The sequence below is a fragment of the Mugil cephalus genome, chromosome 12 (genome assembly GCF_022458985.1).
Source record: "Mugil cephalus isolate CIBA_MC_2020 chromosome 12, CIBA_Mcephalus_1.1, whole genome shotgun sequence".
Taxonomy (NCBI): Eukaryota; Metazoa; Chordata; class Actinopteri; order Mugiliformes; family Mugilidae; genus Mugil; species Mugil cephalus.
In genome coordinates this window covers 22,986,999-22,997,059 of record NC_061781.1, presented here as the reverse complement: position 1 = coordinate 22,997,059, position 10,061 = coordinate 22,986,999, and positions in this window count along the sequence as shown.

Here is a 10,061-nt window from a genome sequence, read left to right as displayed (position 1 = left end):
ATCTCAGCAACATTTCAAAAACAAGAACATTAGTGTCAAAAGTCGACCTGGAAATGATTATCCATACTTTAATCTCATCTCGTATAGACTACTGCGATAGTCTCCTTAACTGATTTAATAAAAAAAACAACAACAACAAAAAAACAGCTTGACCGTCTCCAAGGTATCCAGAATACTGCTGCAAGGCTTTTAACTGATATCACCATGGTTTTAGCAGCCTTCACTGGCTCCTGGTACATCTTAGAATTCATTTCATTCATTTTCTTTTAGATCCTTGCACAGTCAAACACCCTCCAACCTCTCAGATCTTATACAGCCCTACCTTCCCACCCACAGTCTGAGGTCATCTGATCAATGGCCACTGCTTGTCCCACCCACACCTTTTAAGGAGGTGATGGAGCTTTTTATTCTGTAGCCCCCAGACTGTGGAATGCCCTGCCTCTCTCACTCCAATGCCTCGATTCTGTTGATGTTTTTAAAAAGCACTTAAAGACTCTTTTATTTAAACATGCCTTTGGTAAATTGTAATTTTATGTCTGTTTTCAATCTGGGTTTAATTCCTCATGTTTTTTGTCCTGAGTGCATTGAATGTACTTTGTTTTACTTTTATTTTGTGCAACATTCTGTCTTTTTACTATTTTATTGTGGTTTATTACCGTTTAAAGGTGCTATATAAATAAAGTTTTCTTACTTAATAACTTACTAAAGCTCAGTTTGTTTTGGGGAATGATAACTGGTGCTACAGCTTATCTCAAATAAAATAAGTAAAGGCTCGTCTTAACGTAAATGCTTTCTAGGTCAGCTGGAGGAGCGGTAGAGCCGGCGTGACGAACGACGAAGCGTTCCTGGTTTGGGAATTTCTTTGAAGTCGCAGGGCAGTGGAGTAAAAGCTTAGTGCCACCAGAGCTTTGTGCCAGTCGCAGAACGATTCCAGCCGAGCGTCCTGTGGGATCGACTGTGGTTCTGCTGCTGCCAATGAGCTCCGTGCTTCATTCCCACAAAGTCCGTCCAGATCTGGGACTGCTTCTGCTTCTCATTGCCTGTGTGTGAGTTTTGGCCTCCGAACGCTACGATAAAGCAATTCCACCCTAATCCGTGATTTGTGAGTCGGCGTGGAGTAGATGTGCGTTAAGTAAACGTGTTTACTGCACCAAACTGCAGCCCCGTCTATGTTTACATGTGTGAGTGTCAGTATTTATGAGCCAGAGATCAGAGATCAAACTGCTCCAGCTAATAATGAATAGTTCTCATTGCATAAAAGCCTCTTGGGACGGAAAACATATTCATCATTTCTACAGGATAATAGTGGTGGAATAGGGATAAATGACACACACACACATTGTGGCTGCCAGCACATCTACAGACAAGCAAGGTGATGTTTTTATGACCTTATTTGGTTTAAGCTTACGACTCCTTCTCTTCCTCCAATAAAACAGATTAAATGTTTTGGCAACAGCTGCATTGTCTTCTTCGTCACTTCTGTGAACAGTTATTAGAGGGCTCTCCCGCTAAGTCTTCCACAGGAATGCGGCTTGTTTATCATTTTTTTTTTTTAATGATGCGTTTCTCGATGACCAAAGCTAATAACGTCAGGAATGTGGGACAAACGTAAATGTTGTAGTTACAGTATGGACAACTCTGGATTCAGGGATCAGCTGCAGCTGCTCACAGGACTTTAAAGGGAGAATAGTACTGTGGAAAATTGTGGAAAATTCACATATATATATAATTTTTGCATAATTATGTGACCTTGTGTGTCTAGAAACCCACCAATATGGGGGAAAAAACATTCCCTTCACTGTAACTGGAACATTAAAAAACAACATTACTGTAAATAAAGATACACTTTGTCCCTACATAGTTTAATGAAATAATAAACTGTCTTTAAGAACAACCTTTGAAGCAGATTATAAAATACAATCACACATTTTTAACCTGGAAGCCAACCAAGACTTTCCCCGCCCACAAACTTTTTGAGTTGGAAAGTTGCTCTGTGGTGCCTTTAGCCCTATTTGCAGGGGATTACTTTTACCTGAGGACGTCCTGTGATTCAGATATTACCCCGTACGTCTGCGTTTCATGTGGTTCATTCACACGTGATCAACAAACTCTGTGTTTTACTCAAATTCACGATCCGTTGTTATGGCTCTGCTACTTTCCATCTCACTCCACTACGTGTCAGAGACAGTTTTAATTGCTTCGCAAATTATACTGGATACTATTTATTCCGGGGAAGAAATAACCAACGACCTGTTAGTTTATTTAAATCAGATCCACCTTTCCAGATGAACACATTAATGGTTGACAGAATGGTTTCATCCATCTAAACGGGCGAATAGTTCAGCGACATCTCTTCTTCGTGCTCTAGCATCTGTCAAGAATTACAGCACATCCTTCATGATTCTTAAGTGACAAGAGGCAGAAAAAAAACGCAAATGAAACAAAAGCTGCAAAAAATTAAAAACTCACTCCTAAATCACAGAGATGTCGATTCATGCCGGATCAGTTTTAACAGAGGACCTCTGTCTTACGAGAATTATGGTTCAGGTAATTTGGAATTCTCACAGGATCAAGATCAAAGACGACCTCTGTGATTATGGCAAATTACTGGAGGTCCCAGGTAAAGGTCTTAAATTCTAGTAAACATTAATTTTCACTTTGAGGAAGATGTACTTTTGATCAACTGGTCACATGACCCCCTGCATCAGCTCCGGTGAAGCTGATGATGGGAATATGCAAAAAAAAAAAAAAGTGTTTCCATTGCACTTTTATGATAAACTTTTATATCAATATGTCAAAAAAAAAAAAACATCTCATGAGAGCGTAAAAATGTTTTTAGAGGTTTTTCAAAATGTAGGTGTTTCCATTACCAGTTTTTTACTGCAATATTTAGGTTTTGTGCATTTCTAGGTTTAATGAAAACACAGCCAGTGCCCTGTCAAAGATCTGTGATGATGGACAGAGCAGCTTGGAGTTGTTTACAACTAAATGCCTTCGACTTGTTTTTGTGCAGAGGTATTTTTGTCTCTATATCGGCTGAAACACACCCCAGAATAAAATGCAAATGGAATTTTACCTGAATCTGCCTACGCAAAGGTAGGATGTTTTTCACATGGACTATGGGGATGGACTCAGTTTTAAACTCAGCTTCAAGTGTTCAGTCAAGAAACTGCAGTTTTTGGTGCTTAACACATTGGCTTGATTTTTCCGTGTTCAGCTACTTGACATCTTAAGATGATAAGCAGGTTCAAAAGATCGTAAGTGGAATTCCTGTGAGTCTGTTATCAGCTTTATTGATTACAGTGCCTTGTTTTCCACAGGATATCCATAACACCTGTAAAAAAAGGCACACCAGATACATTTTTGGGAAAGGTGCAAGGTCAGAAGCAGACACTGATCAATCAATCCTCCTTGGAGTAGGACAGATATTCAGACATGCCACAATGAACCGTCTGCACATGTGAAACTTACATTAACTTGTTGAAAAGGTGTAAAGTATGTGACCCTAAAATTTTAAAGGAGGAAGGATCGTTTTTACTCTTTCCATCTTTCCTTACTCTTGGTTTTTTAGGGAAGCCTTGGTTGAGTTTATAAAACAAGCTGATTATAAACTAGAATCAATGCTGTTTTGGCAAAAGGACTTAAAAGTCGGAGATGAAAAGAATTCATCTGTGAGTCAAAGCTTTGTATCATGACATTGACATCCATAACCACACCTAATTAGTTTCATCTCACCATGTCTGAATCATGCAACAGAACTCAATATAAATTAATTACAGCGTGCGGTCCACAGTGGATGATGCATCACTGGGGAACTGTTGGTTTTGGATAATATTTCTGTTTCTGGATGCACTATATCACTGGATACACCGCTGGGCTCTCTGCGTCATTTCTCACTCGAGGTGGAAAAGTTCATGTTTTTGAAAGAGCTTCCAAAAAAACATCACTTGGAAATTTAATTTTGGCGAAAAGGGTGGGCCTCCGTCCACAGGTGCTGCTCTCAATGAAAATTCAGATGTTTTGACAGAGATTATCTCTAAATCAGTCACTTAACTTAGATAAGATCTTGGGGAAGTATCGCTTTTCCATGCCTCTTGGGGGAAATATTCTTTTTTTTTTTTTTTTTAGCAGATGGGACGGGTCAGTGTGGCTTGTCAGCATGATTTAAGAGCAGCGAGGTATTTAGAGGGAATTGCTTTCAATTTCTGGGGACAAAAAACACGATGACCTACATACAAAAATCAGGAATTTGATTTTGTTTTGCGGCACCACTTGAAGATATCGTGTGGAAATGTCATTTAAAAATGTTTGCACAGCAGATAATTACAGACCTTAGACACATCATTGTTATTTACAATGTCAAGCCTATCTCTTGGGAAGTTTGACGTTTGATGGCGTGCACAGCTGCATTACATGGTATTGCACGCCTGCACGCCTTTGCGACCTATAATTAAACATAACACCCTTTTTCTTAGGAGATTCACTGACATGTGCCTTTGTGTCTTCATTAAACAATGAGATGTCAGACTTTAGGATGAATGCAACACATGATACCAGCAGCACCTGCAGTACCATGCAGGAAGAAGTACAGAATTTGTTGTATATAACACTGACCGTCTTGTGACAATTGAATATTTTGCAGGGAAATGTTCTCTGATGAGTATTAGTGGTTTTGGAGCCACAAGGAAGCCCTACACAATATTAGGAAGGTGGTCATAATGTTGTGGCTGATCTGTGTGTATCTGAATCAGGGATTTATTTGACAGTTTGATGGAATTTATTGAATTTGACAAAACTGGAATAAAAATAAATATATCCCCACCACTTCATATTCAGTTGTCACTGTCATTTTTTCAATTTAATTTTTTTGTCTTAACTTTGACTTGATTGATGATTTCACCTTTTCCTCAAGTTTGAGCACGACCACCTGACTGACGCATTTCCAACACCTACATGTGTCCGTGCACTTTGTGATTTACTGTGAAAGAGTCTGTTGACCCCGGGGCTGTGAAGGTGAAGCTGCTGATTAAAAGCAGAGTAACAGGCAGGGGGGAATAGAAGATGGAATCTGTTGTGTACCCTGACCTCACACTCCCACACCTGTACAGTATCTGCCTCCTGCAGACACGGTGCAAGGTTGTGTGTGTGTGTGTGTGTGTGTGCATACTTGAGTGTACTCGAGTGCATGTGTTTGTGAGTGTTTTACCACTCTGTGGATGCTACAGCACATACAGTTGATGACTTGTTGTTCCTAAAGTGTTTTTGTGTGTGTGTCTGTGTCAGGCTGGATCCTGCCATCAAGGAGTGTCACTGCTATGGGGGAGGAGGGTGGGGGGGTTGGTCTGGTCTAGGTGGGTGTTACATGTCTAAGTAGTATCCACATTAACGCCAGGTCTGAAAGATTCCCATCAGAACATTCAATTCTCTCGTTAGTGGTCATAATGTTGTGGCGGATCTGTGTATGTTGCCTTCTTATTAACCTCCTGAGACCCTGCGTCCTCATAAGGGGACGTTAAGTTTTATTGCAGCTTATTTGGCTTCATTTAAACCCATTGTCCTCACTAGTGGATGCTTTAGTCTGCCATCTAGTGGTAGCAAAGGTTAACAAATTAGCAATTTTTTGCTAATTAGCAAGTACTCGTTTGCAATTCCGTCTTTGTACAGCCATGTTCAGGTATTAAAATAAACAGTTACACACACTGGTGACCTCTTTATAATATAAATAATGAAATAATCTCAGTGTCCACATATGAGGACATTGTTTTCTTCAAAAACTACTACATCCTGTTCAAAGAAGAGATTTTTATACGTCTTAGGTTCTACTGATCCCAAATATCTTGGAGGAATTAAAAATGCACACCAAATAATAGCTCAGTTGGTGCCTAGAAGTCAGAAATGCTAACAATGTGTCAAGCTAACCAGTAGGTAACAAGTTGTAATCAATGCAGAGGCGTAATAAAAAGACGAGGAGGTTGAAAATGTCTATATTTCCCAAAAATCTCCAAAAAGGAGCTTCCATGGCCTCCACTGTTGCTCTGAAAAATTCCACTTACAGCGCTGGCATTACCACAGGAGGGGTGCATTCGTGTGGGCTCAACACAACCCCACTCCAAGGTAAATAGTTTGAAAATGTTTATGTTTTTTTTTGTTTGACTGATTACTTACTAGACATGCATAGTTCCAGTCTGGTTGGTAACGGGGCCGACACTGAACTAATTCAATTAAAGGTTGCTGAACCAAATAAAGTAATGTTTCTCAAAATGGAAAAAATAAATAAATAAAAAAATAAAAGTATAATATTTTCCAGTCTTTGTATTTCCAATACCAGGACATTAAAAGGCACATTAAAAACTGGCAACTTGTATTTTTCCACATTTTCTTAGATATTTCTCCTTTCTACAATTCTCTGGTTTCACTGCATCAGATAAAAAACTCATTCACCCCGAATAAAAAGAAAAATAAGGGGAGCGCGGTGCATTTTCTGACCCATTTGCTCTGACACACTACTGGACGCAGTTCAGTGATAAACCAGCTGCTTATTAATAGCCAACATGGGCGGATTACTGCAGCGATGCCAAAAATAACCACGGCTCTTCCCAGCTGCTAAACAGAGCCTTGCTCTGAAATTCTGTTGTGTTATGTTTTACATTCTTGATTTTTTTTTTGTTGTTGTTGTTTGTTTTTAATTTAGTCACGCTTCTTAGCTGTCGGCTTACAGCTAAGGCTAGTGTAATGGAATAACACTGCATCCTGGAAATACCAGGTAATAGGCAATAACGTGCAAAGCATCACTCGACAAACTCAATCCTCGGACAAAATAATGCAACTTCATTACAAAAATGAGATAAATGGTAAAAAAAAAGAACCTTGGAGGAGTCATTTTTACTAATTAATGTTTACGTTTTATTATTTACTGTCTTTAAACCAGCAGGAAATGAGTATCTTCTCCAGACATTTAAAGATGAAATTCAGATCAAATACAGCCTCCGTCCTCTCTCCTTCGGCCGATCTTCGTTAGCTTCGCTGGCTGTTAGCACAGACTGTTATGAAACACAATATTTAGCTACTCTCGGGTGCAGAATAATGACCCTCATTAGCACTCGGCCCTAACCGTCCTAAGATCGCTAATACTCCACTGGCAGCGCACCAGAGACACGGCTAATACTCACACAGACCGAGCCAAAGTTAACTTCCAGGGTGATGATGGCCGTGGTAAATTAAATTAATGAGACTCTGACGGCTCTGTAATTCCTGGTGTCCAAGAAGGCATGAATCTGCTGAATCCAATGATAATAAAACAATGTTTTGCGCAAAGTCATGTTCGTACAAATAATAGAATTTAATGTAGTGGAAACTGAGAAATATGATCGTGAACATTAATGGATTATGTCTTGATTTATCTGAATGAATGAGGGGGTTTTTCCACAAACACGGTACTCAAGAATATAAACTTGAGACTGTTATGTTCAAGAGTAGAGCTCCAAAAGGTGGAAAGAAAGGAAAACACAGTGATTATTAGGACGTATTAGGGCGTAAGTGATAAATTACCGTAAATCTGAGCTTGTTACAAGCGTAAGTTGCATAGGCTGGTTGGTCAGTTACAGTAAATACACTCAGAAATTTGAGTACAGCATCAAATCAAATACATTTCCCCCCAAAATAGGAATGTTTTTCCAGGTGGAGGCCACTGACATGCTTTTCCCTCCTCTTCTTTTCTGTTTATCACTAGTTTTGCATTTGGCTAGGGTCGGTGTCACTACTGGTAGCATGAAACGATACCTGCATCTGACAGAGTTTGCACAAAAATCCCTTTGGGATGACACATCAATACGAGCAATTGCCAGAAAGTTTGCTGTGTCTCCCAGCACGATCTCAAGAGGAGCTTCCAGGAGACTTCCAGGAGCTGGACATTGGTGTAGAAAGTCTTCAATCCACCAGCAGGAACCAGTATCTGCTCCTCTGTGCAAGGAGGAACAGGATAAACACCGCCAGAGCCCCACAACATGTCCTCCAGCAGGACACAGACAATCAGAAACTGATTTTGAGGACCAGATGGAACCCGCTGGGCATTTGCCAGGGAAAACCAGAATTGGTAGGTCCAACACTGGTGCCCTGGGCTTTTCACAAATGAGAGCAGATTCACCCTGAGCACATGTGACAGATGTGAAAGGGTCTGGAGAAGCCGTGGAGAACATTATGCTGCCACGGTTTGGTGGTGGGTCAGTGATGGTCTGGGGAGACATATCCATGGAGGGACCATATCCATACCTGGCTTCAAGAGTATGCAGGAAGTTCCTGGAGGATGAAGGAATTGAAACCAGTGACTGGCCCCCACATTCACCTGACCTAGATCTAACAAACTATCCTGGGACCTGATGTTCTGGTCCATCGGACACTCCTAGGTTGACTGTCCATGAGCTCAGTGATGCCCTTGTCCTAGATCTAGGAGGAGGAGGAAGCATGCATACAAGCACATGGGGGTCATACAAGCTACTGAGTACCATTTTGTATCGTTCTTGCTGCAATTAAATTTCAGCAAAATGGAGTAGTCTGCTGTATATTTAAATAAGTAGTACAAGGTTTTTGTTTCCATTATACATAACTTCATACATGTGAGTAGAAATACCCAGCATGATCTTCCCCCACTGAGATCTGATGTGTTTTAGTGTTGCTTTCATTTTATTCGGAGCAGTGCACCACAGTATATGTTATTTGCTTGTAACCATTAGCTGCACTCTTAGCAGCCAGATTTAGGTCAAGGTGGAATCTCCTTCCTTTAGTGGTGACAATGAAGTTGGTTCACATTTTTCTGAAAAAAGTGATTTTGCACTTCAGGACACACTTTTACGTCAGTTCAGCAGAAACGTTTCCTGTTGATTCAAAGTGTTATATTCAGTTAAATGTGGCATTTAAGGTCAGTGGCTACGTTTAAACGGAACCTTAAAGGCTTCCTGCAAATTCATGCTCTCTTGGAACAGACTGAGCCATCGGCAGGAGTTTTCTAATCAATGTAAATGGAAAACATTTTTGTGCCTGATAGGCATGAAAATTATCGGATAATTTTCTCTCCGAGTGGAACAAGTTCATTCTTTCTACGCATGGATTGGCTCACGTGGGGGGAGAGAAACAACCAGTGGGTCAAATAAGTGTTTGACAAGTTAAAGCTGCAGGAAGCACCATTGGAAATATGGGTCATTTTTACTTTTTTTTGTGTGTGTTGTATTAAAGTTGGGTAAAGAACATCTTTTTCACATGTTCTGGCACATTTGATACTCCAAGGTGGGCATGGCAGCTCTGGATATGCCTGACGCGATCCTGGTTCTGGTTGATCTGTTTGTGGCATGTAAACAATGAATGCTTTTACTTCAGGAAATATTTATCACGTAAAACGTAGCAATTGTCCCAGAACAGGCTGGTATTAGTTACTGTAATTCAATAAAATCTTAAAAGCTTTAGATGCTGCGATGGTGGTTGAGGTTAATACCATATGAGTCCAATGTTCTCCCTCCCCGTGTATCTCATCTTTTCTTTCTGCCAAAAATATTAAAATGGAAATGAAATGTTTTTTTTGTTGTTTTTTTTGTTTTTTTTTCCCCGTTCCATTCCTTACACTCACAATAGTGTGGCCAGTTGCTGAGTTACTGCTCTGAATTGTTGTCAATGTGCAGCCGTCTAAAACAAACCCAGATGAGATTTTCCATTGATTGTCATCAGCTGTTGCCAGCTGTCAGTAAACAATGCCACAACAGTCACGCTTTACGAGCCCCGTCTGTGTCACGCCATGGAAAAGACGGTCACTTTGGCAAATTCTCCGTCCTTTCACCTGACATCCACTCAGAGAGAAATAAACAAGGGTTATATATAAATCAAAATAAATCAAGTACATGTTCGGGCCTTCATCCCAGGGCATTTATCCCGCATCTATCTTTTTATTATGTTATCACTTTTAAGTCATGCAGCGAAACAAAGTCAAATCCTTTCAATTCCTCTCATAATGCAGCTCATGCGCAGCAGAAGCTCGATGCAATAACAAGAGCGCAGATGTGAAGGTGCAGTGCACG